A 17,716-nucleotide genomic window follows, 5' to 3' on the forward strand; every position below is an offset into this window, starting at 1 on the left:
GAAGCCAAGACCCTGTATGTGAATGTCATTGGCCTCCTACGCGCCTGGGCTCCGCCCAGAGCCTGGCGCCACAACAGGAGAAGTCACATTTGGCTCAGTGTCTGAGCTTGTCTTCTGGGGCCCAAAGCAGGGAGCTCGGCCTCTTGGGAGGGGCGTGGTCCGGAGCCCCAACACAAGGGCTTGGACGTCTCTCCTGCGGAACCCTGGGGCTCCCCCTGGGATAAGGTAGAGGACAGCTTTCAGTGCCAAGTCCTAGCTGGAGTCTGGCGTCTCCAGGAGCTGGGTTCAACAGCTTGAGCGGGTTGGATACTTGGGATGAATCCTAAGTCGACCGAGAAAGTAGAAATAGGGATGTGAGCGGTGTGGCATGGGTAGGGAGGTTGTGCTGTTCAGCGTCTGGACCAGAAAGAGGTCTGCTCCGCGCCGAAAGAGGGGATGAGGCTGTGGGTACCGTGGGCAGCAAGGGTGTCGTCCCTGGTTTATTCTTCGCCGGCGACTACCGCCCAGCTGGGCTCCAAAGGCGCCCCCTGGCGGGCTTATCGATCCTACCGCCCCCACCTGCAGAGCAGAGGCTCCACTCGATCCTAGAGGGTCACACGCGTCTCTCAGAACCCGTACTCTTCAATCGCTTTTCCAGCTTTGTAGGGTGTTCAGGTGCAGCCTCCTCATAGCCCCAGTTTCCCCCTCTGCAGCCCTGCTGGTTCAGGCCCCACAGCCTGGAATAGGAGGAACCCCTGCTGTGCCATCCCCCGCCCCGCCCCACATCCCTCCTCTGCTCTAGCAGACGGACTTTAATAACATCTCTGGAAAGTGACACGCGATTTATTATTAAAGTAATGCGGGGACGAGAAAGGTTTAATAAACGCGCTGCGATGCCGAGGATTATTCACCGCAAATAAATGAGAACGCGGGCGGCGTTTTAATAAATAATTTCCTACCGCTCCCGGGGGAGGAGAGGGGAGAGGGAGGGGGAAGCCAAGCCTCTGCCAGAACTCCCGACTTTGCCTCTCCATAGGTTTCCAAGTCTTCCTCGGGTTTTTCGTCCTGGGTTGTTCACACCCGACCAGGTCTGGAGGCGGAAGAGGCTCTGTCTCATCCTACTTCCATCTCGGGGTTTTAAGATGAGCCAATGTGCTTCCTTTCGGCTCTAAACCAGAGGTCCGGAGCAAGACCGAATGGGGCAAGAAGAACTAACTGCGACCAGCCCTTCCCAGGCCGAGGGTACTAAACCCTAGCCAGGGCCTGGTCATTCTCCTCTTCACTTTTGGCTCACCTAGGCTGGGCCCAGGGCAGGATGTGGGGAGTACACCGAAGGGGGCTGTGTGTACAGGTGCGTAGATGCCACATGTGTTCAAATGATTCTGACTCCAACTCCCTCCTCGGGCTGTCTGGGGGAATAGGGCCACCGAATCTGGTTGCTCGTTACTATGAAGGCTCCAAAGGTCCTTGAGCCATGCTGGTCTGAACTGAGGGAGTCCAGGTGAAGCCCATCCCCTGGCTGGATGGTGAACCAGAGTGGATTGAAGGGCTGAGCAGAACTGGAATCCCAAGGAGATTCTGCTTCCCTAACAGAAGTCTGGAGGCCCAAGAGGATGAACCTGATTTCAGACAGGGCCGAGATTGCAGACTTTGGGGACCAAGGACTAGTCCACTGTGCTCATGGATAGCAGCAGGAGGGTAAGAGCCTGGGGGTACATCGGCTCCCCGAGTTTTATACCTTGGCAGAGGGAGACAACATCTCTGGCAACTCTTGGGAGCAGAGGAAGTAGTGAAAGAGTGCCATCTGGTGGATATTTCTGGTTGTGGCAGCCAGACGTGGGTCAGGGACCTTGAGACAGATAAAGTGACTGGAAAACTGAGTAAAAATGTGCTTGGATTTGTATTCATTTATGTATGTGAAGGTGCACATGTATATGTTGTACATATGTGATATCTGTGATATCTATATGCTCATAGTAATGTGTGTGTCTACATGCACTGTGAATGACATGATGTATACCTGTATGTGTGTACATCACAATATATATAATGTGTGTGGATTATCTCAATGTATATATACATATGTAGAGAACCATGTAGGTGCATATTTTTGTGTACATAAGCACTGTATATATGGATGTGTTGTTATATGTGTATATAGCTGTGTGTGTACATTTATTTGCAAGTAGCTATTTCATTATGTGCCGTTCTTTCAACAAATATTTCTTATGTGCCAACACTGTTGTAGGGGCTGGAAATACATCACAGAAAAACACATTATCCTTGCCCTCATGGTGCCTACACTCTATTCTAAGATGTGCATGTGAATTAATTATATTCATGTATATTTACAGGATTATGTGTGTATAGATGTGTAACTCTGTTTATGTATGTATGTGTGAGGCTTAATATTCTGGCAGGCTTGGGGATTCCCTGTTTTTTTTGCTTAAAAGCTCAGGTCCTGTCACCTAGGACTGTAAGTGTGTAGGCAGCTGCAGACAGAGGGAAAGAGGCTGGAGACATAGGCCAATTACCTCCTAGGATATGTTTTGGTTATTTCCCCAGCCCTCTGAATGACTAGGTCTTTCTAAATAGGGAACAGCTATGTAAATCCACTTAGAATGATGGAATGTTAAAGAAGATCAAGTCTCATCTCTCTGCTCAAAGCAAAGCACCTTAGGAGGGAGGATGATGTGCTGGGGATGGGCTGAAATAGAGTCTAGGGGGCTGGGAGTAGGAACAGGTTCTTGGAGGGCAGCGATGGGGACATTTAGACACTGTAAGGGATCCAGTCAGGGAGGCCGTGATGGATGCTGTGGGACTCAGTTGCAGATAATGGGGGTGGTTTGAGAACTCATGGGGTAGGGATGAGCTGGTGAATAGAGAAGGGGCCTGAGGGAAGTAATGAGGTCAGGATCAAGGATGGAGTCGGGGGTGCAGATGTAGAGGCTCTGGTGGCAGGGTGACAGATCTTGGCACAGAATTTGGAGGCCAGCTCAGATGGAGTCATCCCTCCCTTTCTCCCACCCCTCCCTTCCCGGTTCTGGGCCCCTAGTGTTCTTCTGTAGTCCTCTCTCCTCAAGCTGGGTCCCAAGTATGCTGGGGGCAGAGGAGAAGAGGTTAGGCTCCAGAGCTTGGCCTGGCTTAGGTGATGCACTGGTGGGGGAGGTGAGGCAGAGCTCATAGCACCACTGTCCCATGAAGCCTCGTCCCAGCTACTGGGTCACTGCCTGCCCAGCTGCCATCACCAGCTTCCAGTTCAGGCTCAGCCCAGAAGATTCAAACAACGGTGACCTGGAAAAGGTCACAGAACATCCTCTCCCCTCACCACACACACATTCCTGGGACTGACTTGGGAAAGGTGCTTCTGAATTATCCCTTCCTTCCCTCCTTTTGCTAGATGTTTTCCCTACACAGTCAAGGCCAGAAGGCTTCAGGTGCCATCCTCACTCTTGGTCTGTCCCCTTCCTTCTCAACCTCCTGTGCTGGACTGCTTGATCCTAAAATCAGGGTTTCAGTCCCTTCATTGCCTCTCCTCCCCTCCTTCAGTCCCTCTTTTCTTCCCAGGATTGAGATCTTAGGTCCCTGGGCTGTGACCTCACTGGTTGGGGGTATGGGGAATGGTTGCAGACACAGGTAAATTCCTGGCCTGGCTTTATTTTCAATATTTTCTCTGCCATGTTGGCAACTGAAAGCTTTCTGAACACAGTGAACAGTTACAAAAATCAGTTTTGGTGACAAATGTTACCCCCAAATCAAGTTTCACCCTTACTCCTTGGTAGGCAGTGCACGATGGGAGGCAGGATGGACTTGAGGGTACTGAAATGGGGTCTAGTGTCCCCTGGGAGAAAAGACAGAGTCTCTATGAGAAGTGATGAGGCCTCCCAGGGTGAGAGTTGAGAGCTCCAGGGACAATTGCCTCCTGCCTCCCGCCAGCCTCCCACCCTTACCCCAGATCACTGGAGCAGGGCCAGAGAAGGTCCTACAGGCCTTCTGGACTTATTTGGCCCTCACAGGGACCCAGGTTCTAACTCTGGTTTCCCATGCCCGCTGTGTGAACTGGTCAGAAAGGGTTAAATTCTGGAGGCAGTAGTGGGTATCTCTAGAGGAAGTGGTCTTCTGAAGATGAAGGTCTTTGGGAGCAGAACTGGGGCTCTGAGGTCAAAACTAGGCTGGCGAGGGGACATGAAGTTTTGTGGCACTGCTTTCTAAGTAGATACCTTGGGAGAATTTCTAAGCTTCACTTCTGCTGTGTCCTCCTCTCCAAAATAGTGATGAAACTTCCTCTTTAAGGGTTGTTATGAGATTAGAGATCTTATGAGATGTGTCTGAAATACAGTAAGTATTCAACAAATGGTCAGTTTTACTCTCACTATTTCTGGGTGGGTGAGCTGCATGGAAATGGGGCAGGGTACCTCGCAGAGGGCTTCTTGCTGAAATGTGTGTGTTGGAGGATGGGGTATTACAGTCTTGGTGCCTGCCTGAAGGAGGCCTGAAGAACTAGGTCTTAAGAGGAGCGGGAGGGCTAAGGCACAGTGGGGATGGGTAGGGACTGAGCTTCCAGAGAGCTTGGCAGTCTTCACCCTCACCCCAGTCCTCCTCAGGGAGCCCCTGTCAGAACCCAGGGCTCTAGCTCTGGGCTTGGAAGGAGGGGGCGTCCTCCAAACTCACCTCCATCCATCTCTTTTATCTGGGCTGCTGAAGGGCTGGAGCTCCAATGGGGCCTCTGATGGGGAACAGATACAGACAAGGCGGAAGCAGCCGGAACTGTGCTGAGCTGGAGCTGAGGACCAGGCCAGGGGGTCAGTGAAGACAGATAAAGCTCAGAGCAGCTGGAGACTCAGGAGACTGTGGGGAGGGGCAGCAGGGGCTGAATGAAGGCAGGCTGTGTCCTGGGAGGAGGCGAGGGCCGGAAGCTTCTGATGGGGACCAGTGTCCATCAAGGACTTCAAATGGTTAGAGGAGGCCTTTAATGACTCTTTGGGAGGAGGGAAGGGGCAGAGCTTCCTCCCCCATATGTGGCCACAGGAAGAGCAGGGTGCCTGCCAATGATGAGGGTTGGTCTCAGGGACAAGTTGAGCCTAAGAACAGGCGGACCTCAAGGTCCAGGCCAGAGGCAGGGCTTCTGGGGGCTGCCTTACTTTTAAGGGGAAGATGGGGAAAAGGTTAGTAAGCAATTCTGTGATTTTAGTTACTGTTTTAATTAACTTTGAAGGGCTTGGGGCCTCCCTGAACACCAGGGAGAGAAGCAGAGCAGACATTTATTTTCCTCTTTTCCCTTTTAAAGACAATTTTATTAAATCACTTTGTTTTCATTCTGGGTTGAACATGGGGTATTTAAATGAAAAAGTAATTATTTCACCTCGTTTGTTTATAGTGAGTGGAGAATCAGGAAAGGGAGGGATGCCAGTGAGAGGATGAGGCTGGCAGCTTCGAGCCTGCATATGCGTGTGTGCACACACACATGCCCATACAGACAGGCACATGCAGTTACATTCACACTCACACCAGCATCATTTGCCACACATTGTCCCTTTCTGCTATGTATACCCACAGAAAGACCCACCTTGTCCACACCCTCCCAAACTCAGAGCATCCATACCCTCCTGAAGATACACTCCTTTACCACAGCCGTACCTACAAACCAAAGCTCCCTCTCCTCCACGAACACAACACATTGTGCTTATGGTACAGGCATCCCCACAGTACCCCACCCCCAACACACACACACAAGCACACACCTGACATATTTAGGCCCTTTCAAGTCTATTGACTTATCACCAGTACACATAGGTTCAGCACACATTTCTCATTCTTAAACACACGAGCGCACCCTGACAAGAAAGCCTGGGGACAAATCTGGGGGTGAGGTGGGATGTGGTCACGGAGAAGGAGGAGGAGTATAACTCTCCCTCTCACTGGGTTCCCTGGGCCCCCAAATCTACTATTCCCTAGGCTACTCCATAAGCTGCTTTCGCCGTACCTGTAACGTTCTTGGAACCACCGCTTGTGACTTTGATTCAGCAGCTCTGGGACAGGATCCTCCCTGACTCCCAGCTGTTCACCACCTGAGGCAGGGCGGGAGAAGGCCAACAGATCTCCTGGGCTAAGCTGCCCTGGTCCGGACCTGGATTCTAACTCGGGCTTCCCCCCTCCCCACGGCCCTCCCCTCGCTGTGCGGACCAGCGTCAGAGGGGTTAAACCTTCCGTTGTGCGCCCCCCTCCACTCCCACCCCTGGCTGGTACGTCGAGGGCCGGGTTCGCGGGAGCCGTACCTGTACTTTGTCTTCATCTGTCACCGCTTCTGACAGTCAGATACATCTTGGGGTGGGGCGTAGGGGGTGGGGGAGCAATAATTAACCTCTCCCGCCTCATACCCCAAATGCGGCTGCCTCGGCGGCCAGCCGGCCGCGGTTGCAGCAGGGTCTGTGGGAGAGAAAAAAGAGGGAAGGAGGGGGAGGAGATGCGAAGGGAGAAAGCGGGAGAAACTAGAGAACAGAGCAGCGAGGAAGGGAGAAAAGGCCCTGACGTTTTTATTGCCCTGCCAACCTCTTTTCTGTACCCTTCCTTCCACTCTCTTCCTGGAGAAACAAGGGGAGTTGGGAGAGGTGATTAGAGGGATGGCAGAAAGCCAGGCACACTCTTAGACTCACCACCTCCCCCTCCTATCTCAGGAATTCAGGCCCCTCTTTGAAGACCTGGAGGCGAATCTGGGTGGTGTAGGGGAGCTTCCTTCATATACTAGCTTTGCACAGGGACATAGCCTAAGAATGTGTTGTATGGTGTAGAGGCAGTGGGGGACACCATGCTGTGTTTCACATTTATGGCAGATGACTAAAGCTTGTGTTAAGGATTAATTGTTCTTCTAGTCAGTGAAGGGGGAAGGGTCTCATCTTATTCCCAGAGAAGGCAAGGGACTCCAGTGCCAAGGGACTGGGGATTAAAAGGACTCCAGATTTGGGGTGGGAGACAGAGGGTGCTTCTAAAAAGTAAAGTTAGGCCCTGGAGATGGCTGGACTCAGAGCTTTGATAAGAAGCTGAATTTGTCTTGGGCTAGGTCCTTGGATGAGGCAGGTGGGACTCAGGGTCAGGCAAGAATCACCTGCAGCCAAGGAGAGGAACTTGAATATAGAGTATCCCCAGCCAGGCATCTGTGTGCCCAGGAAGGAGGAGGGAAGCAGCCAGGACGGTAAAAAGAGGTGTTGCTGTCACTGCTGGGGCTGCGGTGGGGGGGTGGCGCAGAGGGAAAGGGCCCTGCCTGTCCCCTGGGCAGCCCGGAGGCCAAGAGATTCTAGCTTTTTCCATCTCTTTGAGAAGTTATTAGTCAAATCTGTCATCTACAGTGTCTGAGAAATAGGACCTTTTCTCTAAGGTTCCTGATTGAGTTGTGGACTCAACATTGTCCAGGAGTCAGGATCCCTGGTTCTCACTCTGGTTCTGCCACTTGCTAGCTGTGGGACGGAAGAAAAGTCATTTAACCTCTCTAGACCTCAGCTTTCTCTTTTATAAAGTGGTAGGGGAGGGGTGGGAGGACTGATGAGGCAAACTCTGTAGACACTGTCAATACCCATGCCCGGTAATCAGCTGTGCCCCTCACCTCCCATAACATGCTCTGAACCCCTCCCACCCCTGAGCAGCTCGTACACAGCCTGAAAGGTCTCTCTCTCTCTGAGAAATACACACACACACACACACACACACACACACACACACACAGAGCCTCCTTGCCCCATGTACTGTGCATCCCTGGACTCCCAATCATCTATGAAATTTGCTGTGGTTGGGAAGGAGCCTGGAGCCAGGGCACCCCAACAGAACTGCTGACTTTATGTATTTCTGTCAAAAGAAAAAGAAAAATGCCCAGCACAGCTGGAGAGTGGAGCACCAAGGCAGAAATTTTGCACTGGAAAGGGCTTGCAGAAGGAGAGAGGAGGCAGGAAGAGAGGGAAGAGAGCCCTGGAGAAGTGAAGAGAGAGAGAGAAGGAGAAGTCTCAGCTCAGTTGCAGGGAACTGACGCTGAGAGTGAGGAGTGAAACGCTGACAGCCTTGTCAGGAAATCACCTCCAAGCACCCCACACCCTGGTCTGTCATATTGCATCTCCCCAGGGGAGGAGCCCCTGTGAGTCATGCTGCTGTCTGTCCCCTTGATTCCACTCTCCTCCCCACTAAACACACAGCCCTGCTCCAGGAGAGAGGATTCATTTCTGGCTATTACTTTCTTCACCTGCAGAAGCGCTGTGCATTTTGGCACATCAGGGGAGAGGAGAGAAGCAGGAAGTCAAGACTGCCTGGGCTGGGGACATCTAGGATGGCACTTTGTCCCCCAGAGCAGTGTGGTCCCTAGGACTGAGCTGGTCTTCTCCGCAAGTGTGGCACTTAAGAAAGAAGTGGGGTTTTCTCTAGCAGCATGGAGTCTGGAGCAGCAGGAGCCCCGGAACAAAACTGGGATCTTGTATAGACTCAGCCCTGCTGAAGAGGAGGCTTGGAGTTCTGAGAGAATGGATCAGGCAGTCTTATTTGTGGAGTGGAGAGTCTATCTCTTAGCTCTGGAGGTCAGAAATGAGTTTCAGTCTCTTTGGGCATATTCTGGGGTTTCTTCCCTGGCCCTGCTCCCCTTCTGTGGGAATAGGTGTCACGTTCCAGCCCCAGTCCCCACTTTCACTCACTGCCAGAGCTCCACACATCACCTTCATTAGATAACTTCTTAGTCTGTCTTTTAAAAATCCTTTTATTGTTCTTTACTTTAAAAATATAATACATGAATAAATGCTTATAAAAATTTCACAGTTTCAAATAATCCAGAAATGTGTGGAACAAGAAGTAAAAGCCCTTCTCTCCTCCTTCCCTTTAATCCTACTCTCTTTGCTATAAATTATTGTAGTTAACAATGTGGTATATATTCTTCTAGGTCTTCTACTTTTTCACCACACGCACACACAAATTAGGTTTTAAAACAATTATTGTATAGATTTATTACGTCGTACTACTATTTGACTATCTACTCTTTTCACTTTAAAAATATCAGGGATATTTGCCAGGCCAGCACATAAGGCTGTACCTCAGTACGTATAGATATATTTCACATGGTACTCCCTGATAGACTTAACCAGTTCCTTAGTGGTGGGCCTTTATGTTGCCACAGTGAACCTCCTTAAGTATATGTCATTTTGCACAAGAATGAGTATTTCTGAGATTCAGATTTCTAAAAGTGGCATTACTGGGTCAAAAGATATGTAGTATATATCTAACTCTGACTTCTCTTTCAAGCTTGAACCCACATTTTCAAGCAAGAGCCCGTAGATGCTTGGAACAGGATGGCCTACTGGTTATTTCCAGGTCAATGTCTCCAAACACTCCAAATGCAAAAAATACAATATCAAGCTCCTTATCTCTTCCTCCTCATCCTGCTACTCTGCCTCCCAGCCTCCTTGCTTTGGTCAGCATCACCCTATACATGCTGTTGCCCAAGGCCCCACACCTTGAGTCATTGTTACCAAGGTATCTGTGTGTCCAGATTTGCCCAGGATTTTTCAGTGTGTGTCCACTGTCCTGGTGAAATGATTACTAGTACTTCTTTTGTACTCAAAACTGTTCTGAGTTGGATAACAAATTATATGGCTGTACTATTCCTCTTCATCTCTGATTCCTGTTCAATCCATCACCAAGTCCCACCAACACTCCCTTCATTCTTCCCTCTGCTCCTTTCCCACCCTGTGGCTCTGGATCCCATTATCAGGCTTGGATGAAAACAGCTTCTAACTCGCATCTCCGCCCTCCATCTCTCCTCCCTTCAACCCATCCTTCCACTCCACCGTCCATCTTGTATTTTTAGGCCACTTCTTTGATCATAGAACTCTCTTGCTTCCCATTGCCTACAAGATTGATTTCCCTCAAGAGCCATCATAATGCCATAGTTCCCCAGAGCACATATCTCCCATCCCCATAGGTCAGGAATCTATATCACCTTAACTGGAGAAGGGGCAGGAATCAGGCACTGGAAAACTGTTCCATGCCCTGCAAAACTGATGAAGAGAAAAGACTCCCTGTTACCTGAATGAAGCCTAGAAGGTGGCTTGGTGTCTCTCTGAATTCAGATCTGGTGGTGTCCAAAGAGAGAGGCCCCCTTTGGCAACACTCCCTCTTGCTCACGCTTTCTTTCCCTACCCTCTCTTTATCCCCTGGTGCCATAAAAAATTCCAACGAGTTTTTGCTCCATTTCCTGTTCCAGGGCTGGAGTCTTCAGGGATATCTTTTCATGTTTGGCAGTTTCTGATGGACTCTTATCCAGCTGCTGCCTGCCCACTGTACTCCATGTCAGCTCTGAGCAGTGTCATATATGATCAAAGATCACAGGAACTTTCAGTCGTTGAGTGTGAGAGAGGATGGCAACATGGAGCTCTTGATGTGTATATGCGGTATTGTTAGAGTCAACCCTCAAGCCACTTTAAGCCCCACCCTGGGGGGACGACTCTAGGGAACCTTTGAGGTGGGCCTGGTTAGGACTTCCTCCTATGTCTCCCCCACCATGTTAACCCCACCTACCTGAGTCTTTGGGATAAACCTCTGGAGAGCTTCACCAAGCTTAAGGGCACCTGCAGCCTCCCCAGTCTCTTCCCTGGCATCCCCTTCCTTCACTCACATGTTGCCAAATGGATGGTGAGCTTGAATGGGTCCTGGTGGCCAAACTCCAAGTAGAGGGGGAGGCATCCTGGCTCCCTGCCAGCATTCTGTTCATGATAATTTGGCAGGAAAGCACAAGCTGCATATATCTGCACATCTGTTTATGCCTCTGGCTTGTTATTTATTCTCTGCCTTTGGAAAGCAGAGCCAGAGCACACCTCAACTCTTCCCAAGTTAGATTAACTGGGAAAGAAGGCTGGGACACTCAGTCATGACAATTACTGATGTTCATTGAAGGGTATGCCTTCTCCTGCAGCTGCTACTACTTTTCATAGAGATACAGAGGAGAGGAGTGAAGGGGAAGGAAAAGATAGAAGAAGAAGACAGAGGAGGGGAGGGTGTGGAGTTAGAACCATGGTCATGCTAGGACCACTTAAATCAGGTGAGCTGATCCCTGGCCCCACTGGAGAGGGGGAGAGTTGGCCAGTCTTTTCAAACACAATCACTCTGATCTTCCTTCCTGCCAGACACCAGATTTCAGTGTTTGTGTGTTGTTCTTTGTTGGTGTGGGTGAGAATCAATCATGGGGATAAGGTCTTTAACAGAGTTTAGATAGGATAGGCTTCTTAAGGGTTTTCTGGGCTGAAATACCTGGTGGTAGAGAACCAGAAGCCAGACTCTGTCCCTGGGATTAATAAGGAAAAAGAGTAAGAAGAGGAGAAGGAATAAGAGAGGGAAGGATAAGAGGAAGAGGAAGAGAAGGAAAGAGGAAAGAGAATGTTAAAGAATGGAGAAACGTGTTTGGCAGGGAAAAAAGAGGGGTGAGTGAAGGGGCCTGAAAGTTTGGAGATCCTGGAAATGGCGGAGGTGCTATCCTTGGTCCTGACCAATACAGGGTCCGGGAATTGCCCAGAGTCCCTGTCCTGGATGGGGCTCCAAACTCCCTGCACTTTCTTTCGAAGGTGACTGGATAATTTTGGAATAATAACAATGAGCTTGAGCCTCATCTGGTGAGAACTGAACCCGCAGGTCTGACTTCTCCCCTTCTCCCTCTCCTGCCTTTCTCCGAAGCAACTCCCTGTGCAGTCAATGCTTCTTGCAGGGGACAGATAGATGTGGGCTCAGAGAATCCTGGGCAGGGCTCCTGGGTACTGGTACAGGCACCTGAGCCCTGGGGGACCCTTGGCCTAAGTGAGGAAATGTGTGATGGTCTGGAGAGAGGAAATGCTGGCCTGGTCAGATCAAAAGCATTTAGACCCTGCCAAAAGTCTGGACAGACATTTTGCTCCCACTTTCTTTCCTACTCCTTTGCAGAACTCAAATACCAACATTATTTTTCCCCCTCCTTCCAAAAGTTATATGTAATGAGCTGTTCACAGGCAGGCCTTGCACAGATGGGGGTTTAATCAGCTAGAGTCTAAGCACACAGGCATTCCAGCCTAATCCAATTCCCATCCGTTCATTAGGGGAAATATTCATCACCCAGAGATTACAGCAGGGCCAAAACTCTGAATGGATTCTAAAGAGCTGTCAGTGGAGCAGTAACTGCACCATCCAAGACAGGAGGCCAGACTGTGCGGAGGGTGCCTGGCAGCCCCTGGCCATGTTCCGAGACCCATGGTCCTACCAGGCTACTTCAAAGGTACTTTATTATTTTTTTAAATAATCACTGTTTATTGACTCTGGGGCCAGGCACTGAGGGGGAAGATAGGAGAGGAATGTCAACTACCCTTGAGAGTCCCTGTTTAGAGGGAAGATATATGGCACCCTGATTTTAGAGAAGCTCCAGTCTGATGGAAGAGACATGGCTTCCACCCTCTGGACTGCTCTCTGAGCTCTCTGAAGAGTGCTGACTTGTAAGTGATCACATATCTTTGTCCTAGAATCTCTAGCAAGAGTCAAGAAGTGGCCTCTTCATGAAGGCACAGTTAGGAGCACGATTCCTACTAGTTCCTACAGCAAATCAGAAATAGAAGTTGGGAATAGAAGGCAGGATACAGACTCCAGACCAAGGGACACCATTATTTTCCTTCTGCCATGGCGGGCTGGGCCAAGTAAAGTCAGGGAGAGGGTATAAGTAACCTCCCCAAGGTTGGCTTCTCCCAAATAAATGAGACCCTCACTGATATCAAGGGACCTTCACCTCGTGGTATTGAGAATCTTGAACATTTCCCTGTAGTTCCTCCCCACATTCCTATGTGAAGTTTGGGAAATATATTTGTTTATCACCTCTGGCTTTCCTGATGTCACCCACTGCCTGCCATTTGCCTTTTGTCTTCCTGGTAGTGGTGGCGGGAGTCTTGCCTTAGGTGGCATGTACTCATCCTAGGGTGTGTCTGACCCAAAGGCAAAGCATTCACAGGGCTAGAGTTTGGTTTCAAAGCTTGTTGTGCTTCTTACCACCTTCAGCCCTAGGCATGATCCTGTGGGCTTAGGTGATCTGGTCCCCTGTAAAGCCTGTCTCCTCTGCCTGGGTCCTTTGCCCTTCTACTCACCTGGCCCAGAACAGAAGTATGGAAGAGAGAGAACATGGGACATGAGGCCTACCCTCCTCTAGGGATAAGGAAGAGTTTCCCGAAGGAAGCACACTAAAGCCAAGACCTAAAAGGAAGAGGGAGGCACCCAGGTGTGGGGAGGGCAAGGATTGTCACCCTTGTTGCCCACTTCTGCTCCTTACACCTCTTCTTTTCCAGGCTCTTGGGACCCATTCTTGGCTCAGTGCTCTTCAGTCCAGTTTCCCAAAGTCATCCTTCTCTAACCACACTCTACCAAGCATCCAGTTTCCCCAGGGGTCTCCCAACTCTGGGATTACGCCAGGACACTAACCCCCAGGGATTCAGTTGAAAGACTTCAGACTTGGAGGAGGAGGACCTAGAGGGGTGGAACCTGGATATTCCTCAAAAGGAAGACACATAGCACTGCCACTCTCAGGTCCATGTGCTCAGGAAAGAATCAGAGAACATGAAGATCCAGGGACAGAGTGCCTGGAGCTGATGGAGAGGAAAAGGTCCAGATAAGAAATGAAAAATCAGCTGAACCACTTGATACTTGAGAGTTATGACACGTGGGGATCCACAAATACCTTTTCACTTGGGCACAGGCATAACCTCCCTGAGACTTGGGACTTGGATCCAGGTCCAGTTGCATATGGGAAGTGATAACATAATTGGGGGTCTGGCTCCACACCTACCAGCTACTGAATCTTTGGTCAGCTACTGTTTTGTATCTGATTCCAGTTTCCCAGCCTCTAAAAAGAAGTATATCAGTCAAGCCATGGACCCAGGACAGAGATTTATTACAATATATTGGCTGATGTGATTGTAGGGATTGGCATTCTGGGTTATTGATGCTCTAACTCCTTCCTAAAGAGGTGGGCCTGAGAGGGGCAAGCCCATATATCTGTAGGCCAGGTAATCAGGAAAGTGAGATCAGGAACAAGATGGACCCCCTGGGCACTGACAAAGCTGTTGTCACAGGTGGCAAGGGAGGGAGAATCCAGGAATTGTACAGAGAGCAGTTGTAGACCCAGCTGCTATCTGCAGTCTCCTTCATCAAGAAGTCCCTTTAAGGTCTCACCTGATTAGGTCAGGCCCACAAAGGATAACCTCTTTGGTTTACAAAGTCAACTGATTAGGGACTTTAATTACATCTTCAAAATCCCTTTTCAGCAGGACCCAGATTAGTGTTTGATTGAATAACTGGGGGAAGGTGTATATTTGCTGCAAAGTGGCTGCTACCCTGTCTATCATTCTCATAGCTTTGCCTAGTTGACATGTCAAAAAACCATCTCATGGCGAAAATGCTTTTTATGAAGATTAACTATTAGATGCTCTTTGGGAAAGTTCCCAATGGGTAGGAATCTCTCAGTTAGGTTAGCTGAACCCACCTAACAGGAATTTACACACTGGGGATCTGGGGCTCCTCTTCCCTTAGCAAAGGAAGGCTAAAGAGGTTCTATCCTTAGTTGTCCTTGGTCAGAAAGAAGGGCATCTGTATGGGGCTCCTGGGGCTTGTGGATGAGGTGCTGGTGGACCTCAAGATCAATCAGCACTCTGGAGTTGCCCTGCTCTGGCTGTTGGGGCCACCAGAGTCAGAGCCACAGCAGCAGGTGATGGGAACATCCTCAATGACCGGTGGGGCTACATCAGGTAATTACCAGGCAGAAGCAAGGAACTGACAGGGTAATTATTAGCTTCTAATTGCAGGGCAAACCCAGGCCGACATCCTCCTCACCAAAGCAGAGGGCATTACTATTTGCATAGCAATTAATTACTTTGGGAGCTACAGAATTTAATTACCCACTAATCCGCCGGAGCCAATAATTAAATTACTCTCAGAAACAGGGTATTTATTTCCCAGTTAGGCTGAGCAGGTAGATTCTACCTTGGGGAGTATGACTGGGTGGTGACCCTTGAACTAATGGTCGGCCCTCGGCCTGAGTAGACATGAGTGGCAAGCTCAGTGCCTCAGGAGGGAGTGTCCACACTGCAAGGCAGACAGATACCCAACACGCACAGAAGCAGACCCTCACGAAACACTTGGACACATGACCCACACAGACCGTGTCAGGGCTGGTGCTCTGACAGGAGGTAACCCATGGAGTTGGGCATGCTCACCTCACAGAACCACACACATAATGAAGAGAAGGGCAGAGACCAAACAAGGTGTTTTCAGCTTATTTTATAGTTGTTTGGCCTAACTTGTGTTAAAATGTAAAAATAATTTTTAGTAATATGTATTTTGGTCAACAGGCTGTGATTCTGAGCCCATCCTGGAATCTCTTATCTCTGGTTCTTCTCAGGGATGGAGTTGGGGTTAGGAGAGGCTCAGGACAGAGTGGGGGTTAGAGAGGGGCTGGGATTGCCTGTTTCAAACATCACTTGATAATAATTAAAAATAACTGTGAAAGTTTAATATTCCTGCTTTAAAATGGTCATGTCAAAATATCATATACTCCTGAGGAATACTTCAATAGAAAGTAGCCTCTTGGAGCCCAGCTGTGTTAGATCCAACTTTTATTTCTTCCTCTTCAAGGAAAGTAAGGTGGGCTGGGGTCATGGGGCTGAGGAGTTGCTGAGGGGAGGGGGAAGCCACCTAGGGTGTGTTTGGTCACTTGTCCAGTGACTGAGACCCTCTGTCTCTGAGGCCTGAGAAACCTAGAGGTTGGATAGTGGCAGCTTCCCATCCCCCACTGCTCTCAGCTAAGTCCCCCTTGCCCTGTTCTCCACCTCATTGCTTCCCACTCACTGCCTATGAGGTCAGCAGCTGCCAGGTAGTTGAGGCAGTGTGGCTTTCTCCTCCACTCTGTCTGCAGAGTGTAGAGCGATCTGTCTGGCTCTGGTGCTGGGGATTCTAGTGTTAGGGCAGACTGCAGCCTGGTGTGGGTGGCCCAGTCCTCTGGGCTGGTGGACCTGGAGTCTTTGGGTACTGGCCCCCTCTGAGGGTGGATAGAAGGAATAGGGCTCACTTTCCTTGCACTTCACTCTCTTTATGAAAGGACCTCAGGCAGATCTAGTGAGTCCTGGTTATTCTGTCCTATTAGCTTCCTCCCTCCCTTTCCTCCAGATGACATTATGGAGGATGTGTGCAGATTCAGAGCCAGGCCACCTCCCTGCCTTGTTGCCTTTGGGGTTCCCAGCTGATATGAGATCCTAGCTCCAGACCCCTTGGAATTCCCTCCCAATGCCTAGAGCTGAGCCCCTGCCCCCGCCCCTCTCGCCCAGCCTCAGGGCCTCCCCAGGTGGGATCCCATAGGCACTTCTAATGAAGTTCTCTCTGACTCCATTCGGGGTACCCACCATCCAAGGAAGGAGCGGCCGGCCCTCAGCCCAGGCTGCTGACAGCAGCAATCCATCTCCATCACAGTAATGGCGTCCCCATTAATCGGCCATAAACTAATAAAGCAAGCACTTTCCACCCCTCACCTCCCCCCCAACTTCATTAAGTCTTTAGTACATTAATATGTCTTACTTAGTGTCAGCTAAGCCTCTTTCTCCATTTGGGGTGGAGCATTTTGGGGTGGGCGCCTTGCCCAGTGGGTGAGGGAACACGACCCCTCCTCTGGCTTGGGTAGAGGGGCTGCTGACTCAGGGCCACCCACTCCCCTCTCCCTCCCCCACCACTGCCCCCTGGAGGGGCTTGAGAGGCAGAGTGGGAAGCAGAAGCAGGAGAACAGGAAACGGGGGAGCAAGAGGAGTGGGGAGAAAGAGGAGAAAGGGAGGCTGGAAGAAGGAGGAGACGGGATGGGGGAGGAGCTGCACACCTCCAAATTAAATTTGTGATTCAGGCATCAGATGGGCCGACAGCCAGAGATTAATTCAACTGATCGAGTTATAAAGAGCGGGAGGCCTGGGTAATCAATCTTACAGCTGTCAGGCCGACAGGCAGGAGTATTAACCTGGCTAGACGGCACATACCGAGGACTTTTTCATTTCATTCACCCCAACCACCTCCCTGACCACCTTGGCCCGTCTCTCCAAATAATAATAATTGTGGCTGTTAACGATGACAGGGACAGGGTGAGAGGAATGGCCCCTCTGCCAGGGCCTTCTCTCCCTGATCTCCCACCCCTTGCTTGGTTTGACCACTCCCAGAAAACAAAGCAAGGAACAGCTCTTGGCCCTCGTGGAAATGGAGGCAGGGATTCCAACAAGACCTTTAGACAGGCCAGAGGTGGGGTTGGGAAGGTCTGTTGAGATGAAGGACAATGTCCTAGATCCCTCTTGCCTCTGGGGAAAAGAGCTGCCCCCTCAACCAGCTGGCTCAGCCTCTGGTACTTTCAGCTCTGGCCAAGGAAGCTGGGCTGCAGAAAGTCAGACTGACCCATCCTCTGGCCTTTTCCAGCCCTGTCCACAAATCTGCATCCTGGGTGGGTTGCATGGAGGCCCCGCCCCAGCACAGGCCCCTGGGCTGGGCAGCTGCTCCTCCTGGCAAGCCACCTCCTCTGCTGATCACTCTCCTCCTCGCCTGACAGTGTCAGTCTGCACCTGGGGGTGGGGTTGGGGTCTCCCTGCAGAGACTTGTGGAGACACTATCCCTTGGGCAGAGAAGGAGTGGGGGTGGGGGCATTGCCTTGAAGTTGACACCTCTCTCAGCTCCAGCTAATTTTCGTCCTTCA

General features: G+C 50.4%; 2 long non-coding RNA genes across 2 annotated transcripts; one reads left to right on the forward strand and one right to left on the reverse strand.

Annotated features, from left to right (window-relative positions):
• Window positions 1-3,616: 3,616 nt before the first annotated feature.
• LOC140699395 (uncharacterized) lies at window positions 3,617-6,167 on the reverse strand. The gene is made up of 3 exons (XR_012077549.1): window positions 5,963-6,167; window positions 4,651-4,762; window positions 3,617-4,307 (listed from the first exon to the last, which is right to left on the reverse strand). It is a non-coding gene; the product is annotated as an uncharacterized lncRNA (long non-coding RNA).
• On the forward strand, window positions 5,999-14,378 carry LOC140699396 (uncharacterized). The gene is made up of 3 exons (XR_012077550.1): window positions 5,999-6,221; window positions 12,066-12,241; window positions 13,293-14,378. It is a non-coding gene; the product is annotated as an uncharacterized lncRNA (long non-coding RNA).
• Window positions 14,379-17,716: the final 3,338 nt, after the last annotated feature.

This window comes from Vicugna pacos, chromosome 11 (assembly GCF_048564905.1).
Source record: "Vicugna pacos chromosome 11, VicPac4, whole genome shotgun sequence".
Classification (NCBI taxonomy): domain Eukaryota; kingdom Metazoa; phylum Chordata; class Mammalia; order Artiodactyla; family Camelidae; genus Vicugna; species Vicugna pacos.